Source organism: Penaeus chinensis, chromosome 4 (genome assembly GCF_019202785.1).
Source record: "Penaeus chinensis breed Huanghai No. 1 chromosome 4, ASM1920278v2, whole genome shotgun sequence".
Classification (NCBI taxonomy): domain Eukaryota; kingdom Metazoa; phylum Arthropoda; class Malacostraca; order Decapoda; family Penaeidae; genus Penaeus; species Penaeus chinensis.
Window position 1 is genome coordinate 17,685,223 of NC_061822.1, and position 8,747 is coordinate 17,693,969.

Below are 8,747 nucleotides of genomic sequence, written 5' to 3' on the forward strand. Positions count from 1 at the left end.
AATGGTAATAATAAAAATAATAATAATAATTCAGATAATAATGACAAAGATGATGATATTGTAAAGAAATAATATATTCATAATAAAAAATTATAATAACGATATTAATATTGAAATAATTATAATGATAACAATTAAACAATGATAACAATAGCAATAAAGTATAAGGATAATAAAATAATGATAATGATAATGCAAATAACAACAATAATAATAATAACAATAATAATGTAAATAACAACAACAATAATTATAACAATAATGAGGATGATATTGATAATAAAAAAATAAATAACTTAAAAAAAGAAATATATATATATATATATATATATATATATATATATATAAACACATATACACACATATGCACACACACACACACACACACACACACACACACACATACACACACACACACACACACACACACACACACACACACACACACATATATAGTGTATTTACCGTAAAAAACACAAAAACACCCACAACCGGCTGTAGAATTAAGAATAGTAACAATAATACTGATAACGATACCGATGATAACGATAATGACAACAGAAATTATGATAATAATAAAGTGATAATAATAGTAATAACAACAACAGCGAAGTAGGAAAAGGAGGTAAGTGAATGGGACAGATTTAAGACTTACAGTGGGAGGGAAGGAGTGTGTCTAGTGAGGATTTAGGGATAAGAAGGGGTGGCAGAGCGGGAAAGGGAAAGGTAGAAGGAGGGTTTCACTAGTAGTAGTAGTAATGATAATAATAATAATAGTGATAATAATGATAATAATAATAATAGTGATAATAATGATAATGATCATATCGATAAGAAGGAAAGTAATGATAAAATAACGAAAAGGAAATAATACATTGAACATCCTCCCAGCAGGTGCAATATCATGAATTAAAATTTGCGTGACAAATGGTGGCTTTGATCACTTCTTGCTCGTGAGATAATGGGAGTTTTGCCAGTGCATGAAATTCGCAGTGATCTCCATTTTTTATTATTTTTTAAAGAAAGTTAATTAACCTCGTGCTTTGCAGTGAATTTAAATTTAGTTAAATGGAAGAAAGGGTATTATTTTCCGCACTGACACAAACGCAGTCACACACACACACACACACACACACACACACACACACACACACACACACACACACACACACACACACACATACACACACACACACACACACACACACACGCACTCAGACACACACATATACAAACACTCACAAACACACACACACACACACACTCAGACACACACACACACACACATGCACACACTCACACACAAGAGCATGATATATATACATACACATACACGCATGTATGTTAATGTATACACTTGGAATGTGTGAAATACACGCTATAACCTTTGCATAATAAATGTGGATATAAGTTCGTTGAAAATATGTTAAGTAAGTACATTATGAGAGACTATTGATCTGAAATACAAATTTAATTATCCGAAGAAGGACGCTCTAGCCAATGCCAAGGTAGAAGGCGACGAGGCTGCAGAAGAGTGCTTGTATTTCAGCTTTCAGAATCTAGGTCTCAAACCTAAAGAGGCAGACTCTGATGTACAAACTCAGGAAAGTGGGGCCACCTGTATGTATAGTCATAATACCTTCTTAAGAAATAAGAGTTACGCATTCGATGTTCTTGTTTGTTTATAAAATAGTAAAAAAAAAAAACATGCGTGGCACATTTTAGTGTTCTAGTCAAAGGGGCGTGGCGACCTATGGGGCAGAGCCTTTGCCCATCCACGTCTGCGACAGCTTCGGGAGCGAAGTGATGGGTCGACTGTTGAGGTCACAATCTGTCACACTGATGAATGGACACCGTGAACCTCCTCAGCGTTACAGGATGCTGACTGAGGCCGCAGTTTTCTGTTCTGACTTGGTGATTACATTAATTTGGAGTCACATATCCTGCTAATTCTGCACGTCATATTTCGCGCAAAGAAAAAGGGGTGTGTTTTGCTTGTATCGTGGCAACAGGTAGGTTAAACAAACTCAACACCTTGCGCAGTACGCATTTAGGAGTCAGGCTGAGATGCGAGGCTATGATCCAGACGACGCGGTGGTTGAGGTTTCTCCTAAAGAGGGTGAATATACGCTCCGTACAGAAGACCTCATAAAGGTAACCAAAACTGAACTGCTGAAGTCTGTATAAAATCTGCAAGCGAATAATTCTTTGAAATTCGCATTTGTTCATCTAAGAGACACATGATATATGTTTGATCCGTTTTTCGGTTTCCCAAGGTGATCGAGGAGCAGGGCGACACCATGGCTGCGGTGTGGCTGAGCGGAGTGCAGATTACGCGGGCCAGACGTCTGACAGGCAGGCCATCACGAGGGCGACGCAGGCGGCGGCCGCTCTGGTCGGCTGGGACCTGGCGCACGCCGTGGGCAACGTCGGTCTGCACACACGCAAACACACAAATACACACACATACACATATATGTATATATGAATACATACATTCATACATACATATATATATATATATATGTGTGTGTGTGTGTATGTGTATGTGTGTGTGTGTGTTTGTGTGTGTGTGTGTGTGTGTGTGTGTGTGTGTGTGTGTGTGTGTGTGTGTGTGTGTGTGTGTGTGTGTGTGTGTGTGTGTGTGTGTGTGTGTGTGTGTGTGTGTGTGTGTGTGATGTATACATTATTGGAACACCAGAAAGCGAAATCGACGCCGCACTCGTCCAACTGCAGACCGACGTTGCGAGGGCGACACTGCCGAGGGCGCGAGCGCCTTTTGTGGAATGTCCATCTACTGGCTCTTTTCTGTCATTCTTAGTGTCTTATCTACTGAACAATTTCAGATTTTATTGATTATTACTAACATGCCAATTATGCGACGATGACGGCGAAACATCAATGATTATGATGATAACAATAATGATAATGACACAAATCATAAAAAAAATAAAAGGGTAATGATAAAGTTAATAACGACAATAATGATAATCATAATAATAATGATACTTCTACTACTATTATTATAATAATAACAATAATAACATTAATGATGATGCCACTACTACTAATGACAATGATAATAATAATGATATCAATAATACTGTAAATAATAACGATAATAATAATGATAATAATAATCATAATGATGATACTACTACTACCACTAGTAATAATAATGATAATGAAAATAATAATAGTAATAACGATAATAATAATGATAATAGTAATAATAATAGCAATGACAGTAACAGTGATCGCAGTAATGATAATGATAATGGTATACAAATTATTATTATCATCATTGCTATTATCATTATTGTTATTATTGTCATTATGATTATTATTATCACTATCATCATCATCATTATTGTTGTTATTGTTATCATTATCATTATTATTATTATTATTATTATGATTTTCATCGATGATCATCATCATTGTTCTTTTTCTTGTTCTTGTTTTTCGTGTCCATTTTGTTGATGATGATGAAAACATATATATGTACACACACACACACACACACACACACACACACACACACACACACACACACACACACACACACACATATATATATATATATATATATATATATATATAATAAATCAGTGATACAATATAGACCAATATACATATAAGATATAAAATCAATAAGGGGACACCGGCTGAAGGGTCTGGCATAGTTCGCAGGCTTGGACAGTGCTTTTAATATCTGCTTCAACGCCGGGCCAGACCGTTTGGCGTGCCCTGCCAATAGTCGCATCTGCACCACAGTGACTGCTATGAAGTCTAGCGAGGGTACTTCTGCGAAGGGCTTTGGGGACGACTATGTGTTGGTTGTAGTGGACCAACTCTCCATCTGCGTAGATTCTGCCATGTAGTTTCCAATACTGAAGGAGTGAGGAGCGGAGCGCATACTATTGTGAAGGAAATACTGATGTGACACAGTTGAGAAGGCATGTATAGTCTGGGGCAATCTGGGAGGCGTTCCGAGGGTCTTGAATGTTCCGATCGGCGTCTTGATGCGATGACTCCTGGGTTTCCACGGTGACGACGGCGTTGACAATACGCCTCAAATATATGGCAGATTCGGTACACAAAATCTGAGGGCAGGCTGGCCCACTGGCACACATGATAGGGCATCTCCTTGCCTGGACACTAGACGGCTGTGAAAATGTATGGTGAGATTTTCTCCTTGAGGCGTTGAAGTCGTAGGTTTTTCAACACGCCGAGGATGGGGATCAAGGAGCGATGATCCATCATTAACGTGAAGGAGGGTAGGCCAAACAGGTAGTACCTACATTTGGCCATGGCCTATACTGCGGCGATAAGCCAATAACCGTGAATGGTGGTGAAGAAGCGGGATGATGGACTGAACAGCGTCAAGGGGTGAAGGGGCAGGGTGTGAGATCTATAGTGAGCCTTACACCAACATCCTTCGGAATGACGACTAGCAGGTGACACCACTCGGAAGGTTGATCTCCGGCGGGCTTGATGATGCCTTGGTGGACTATGACTGGAGTTCGTCCTTGGCCTGCTGCCGGAATGCAAGAAGGATGCGGCGAGGGTGTGCACAGCAAAGGGAACAGCATCCTCTCTCAGGTGGATACGCATAGCCTTATCCACCAGTCTGTGGGTAGAGCCCTTTCGCCACACCGTCAAATATGGCGGTGCCCCGTGAAGCGGGATAAACTAGTAAGGGCCGGGATAGGTGGACCCTGTTTACTCTAAAAAACAAAAATAAAAACAAAAGCAGAACCGCAAAATGAATATCCCTCACAAACCTTCAAGGAAGCTAGGGATGTCTGTGGATGAGTAGTGTTTCATCCTAACTATTAAGAAAAAACACACCCAGCTTTCCCAACTAAGGCAATAATCAGGACAGGTACAACCTTTTCTCCTTCGGATCTGTCGCCATGGCACTATAAGATCCAGGGGGATACACAAACACCCGTTTGTCTTAACACTCATTATTCAATGGAGATGAGCCCCCTTAATACATACAAGGGGTTTTGACATCAAATTTGTAAAAACATATCTTTGAGATACACCATTCAACAGCGTGGTGTAGCAACTTATTAAAAGTGAATACAATGCAAAACTCAATTATAAGAATAGGAAATAAAACAATAAAATTAACAAAACGTAACTAGAAATACAAATGTTTATGGTAAACACGAAGATTGAATTCCAATATTACAATCTATAAAATAAATTTACAAAATGCATGAATTAAAAAAAAATAATATTCAGAATAGTTACAAACATATAAAATAACTCACAATTGCCCTTAAAAATGAATGGAAAACTGCCAACAAATTTTATAATTCACAAAGGACAAAACGAAAAAAAGGTCTTCGCTACTGCCCAAAAAATTAAATTGGTTCAAACAAAAAAAGAACTGACTAAAATGCTTATAAACTAAACAATTGAAACTTACATTTTCTCATCAAATTTCGATGTACAAAAATGGCATCACAGAAAGGAGAAATAAAAATATATATGGTAGGGCGCAGTGTCAGGCGACCCTTCTACCGTGGCTCCTCCAGGATCCTACAGATTTTGTGTGGCCAGATAAAAAGGGCAGGATAAAAAGTGGGTCACAGGGTTGTAGGAATACAGGGTAAAATATCTAGAACAAGAACAGCCGAGAAAGAAAAGGTGAAAGATCAAGTGAATATAAAAGGATAGATGGTGGGGGATAGATTTGTAAAACAGTACCAAGAAGACCAAGAAGTTTCAGAGAAAAAGGTATTTAGCAACAGAATAAGGGAATAGAGAAGTAGTAAATGGAGAGCATATGTAAAAGGAACTAAAGGAAGGCAAAAGTTGGAATAGACAAAGCTAGACTAGGGCAAAGGGGAGTAGGCTAAATACAGAGGAGGGAGGAGCGAGTGAGAGGAAAACAGAGGAGGGAAGAGCGTGTCAGAGAAAAACAGAGGAGGGAGGAGAGAGTGAGAGAGAAGCAGAGAGGAGGGAGGAGTGAGTGAGAGAAAAACAGAGGAGGGAGGAGAGAGTGAGAGAAAGACAGAGGAGGGAGGAGAAAGTGAGAGAGAAGCAGAGAGGAGGGAGGAGTGAGTGAGAGAGAAACAGTGAGGAGGGAGGGGTGAGTGAGAAACAAAGAGGAAGGAGGAGTGAGAGAGAGAAAAAGAGAAGTGAAAAGTAAGAGAAAGAGAGATGGATGTATTGATTATTTAAAATTATCTGCCGCGTCAACAGCTAAGGTCATTACCGGCGAACACCATGTTAGACTGAAATATTAAAATATTTAAAATGTTAAAAATCTATCAATAAATGTCATAACAATAAATATTATATTAAAAATCAAAGCATAAACATTATTCTCTAAATGTGTAAAATTATTGCATAAACATTATGCATAATTAAATTTTATTGAAAATATTAGTTTCCCTAAGGAAACTAATAAGACCTTTTATGTCACAATCCTTTCCCCAAAATATTTTTCAGTGTATATGGGGGGACAAGCACCTACGTCTTTGGTCTGAGAATGTTGCACATCTTTCCACTACATGTGCGACCGTTAATGGCTCTTGGCATTCCTCACAGCGTGCTTTACTTTTAGCCATCATTGGCCCAAGAGTCAGTCTTGTGTGCCCAATTTTCAGCTTTGTTAATACAACTTCTACTTGTCGGTTGGGATGGATGCTGGACACCCACCTGCCAAGGTCATCTCTAATCTTTCCCAGTTTGTTTCTAGCGGTATGCCTCCATTGTTCTTTCCATTTATCACGAAGACAACTCCTGCACATGCTGTAAGTTCCTCCTGAGCAGTACAGTGTAAAGTCATCCACATATAGACTACATAAGACAGCACTTGGAACGACCTTTACAATGTTATTAATAGCAATGGCAAACAGGGTCACACTAAAGACACTCCCTTGTGGGACCCCTTCCAGCTGATATTCCAGGTTAGAGACACTGTTTCCCACCCTTACTCTAAACTTCCTGTTAGCAAGGAAGCTTTGTATGAAGGTAGGCAATGCTCCTCTCAAACCAATGTCATACAGCTTCATGAGTATGCCATGCTTCCAAGTGGTATCATAAGCCTTTTCAAGGTCAAAGAAGACTGCTAACATATGACGTCGCTGTGAGAAGGAATTCTGTATAGCAGTTACCATCCTTACAAGTGCATCTGTGGTCGATCTCAGTTTTCTAAACCCATATTGATATGAGGTCAGCACATTTTCCTTTTTCTAGTTGCCATGTCAACCTGAAGTTTACCATTTTCTCCATCAGCTTGCAGATACAACTGGTGAGAGAAATTGGTCTGTAATTCCCTGGTATGGATGCATCCTTGCCAGGTGTAGGTACAGGAATGATTATAGCCTTTTTCCATGTGGATGGCATTGTTCCCTGCAAGGTGAATTCGTGATGTGAAGTGATTAACAGCATCTTCCGGTCTGCATGTTCAAGTCGCCATATCTGCACTCCATTAGCTGGAATACCATTCACCTCCTCCAAAAGTAATGAAAAGTGGTCACTTCCATGTAAGTCTTCCATGAACTGCCAAGTGAAATTCAACTGCAAATCAGGTGAACCAAGTGACAGGTCAATATTGGAGAATGTCCCAGTTTGAATTTGGAAATGTGTGGGTGCGTCACTGTTCAGTAAAACTGCATCTACTCTTGAGAGCAGAGACTCCAAGTCTCCCCAGAGGTGATGCCGGCCATTGAAGTCTCCCAAGAGTAGAAATGGATGAGGTAACTGCCCAAGTAAATCTTCCAAATCATCTATGTTGAGATTATGTGGAGGGAGGTAGATGGATGCAACAGTGTAATGTCGTGTCAAGCCTATTCTCACAGCCTTCACCTGCAGTGTCGTCTGCAGGTGGATGGCCTGGAAGGGAATATCCTGACGTACAATCACTGCTACTCCTCCATGAGGTCCATTATCAAAGGTTCCATAATGGGCTTGAATTTGGAATCCTCTCAGGGAAATTGGACGATTTTCCCTGGTCATAATCTCTTGTAGGTATTCACAAACTGGATTACATGAAGCTATCAGATGTTGCAGTTCTTCCCATTTTGCATAAATTGCCTGACAATTCCATTGGATTAGGGTATCCAGTTCTTCAGGTTGACAAACTACTTCATACACCTTTAGTCTGTCCCTTTCCTGCATCTTGGGAATACCTTTTGATGGGTTGTTTACCTGTGGAACTAGTTTCCACAGACTTCCTTTGGACAGGCTCAGGATTTCTTTGCTTGGGCAAAGGACGGACCTGAGCCTTCGGTTCAGGAGCATTCTGTCTGGCAGCGGAGGCCCCTGAGGATGTGGTGGCCTCTGGAGCCCTGCCTGGTGGCTCCAAAGACCAGGCTCTATGAGGAGTCTTTTGAATAGGCTCAGGATTCCTCTGCTCGGGCAGAGGGCATACCTGAGTCTTTGCTTCAGGAGCATTCTGCCTAGCAGCAGAGGCCCCTGTGGATGTTATGGCAGCTGGAGCTGTCACCATTGAGGCCTCTGGAGCCTTAACTGATGGCTCCAAAGACCTTACTTTGGGAGGAGTTTCCTCACTCCTACTCCGTTTCTGGTGGAACAACTCACCAGAGGCAGTTTCAGCATTTGAGGACTGAGGGTTAAAGGTAGTGCAGAGTGTATGGTGTTAGAATTATTGGAGGGTAAGGAATGGCAGGAAGGAGGATGGGCTAGAACTGAGGCAAAGGAAACAGCACACGGGCACATCGCTTTGCTTCTGAAAAACTAACTTTCTCCTTGCTCCTTAT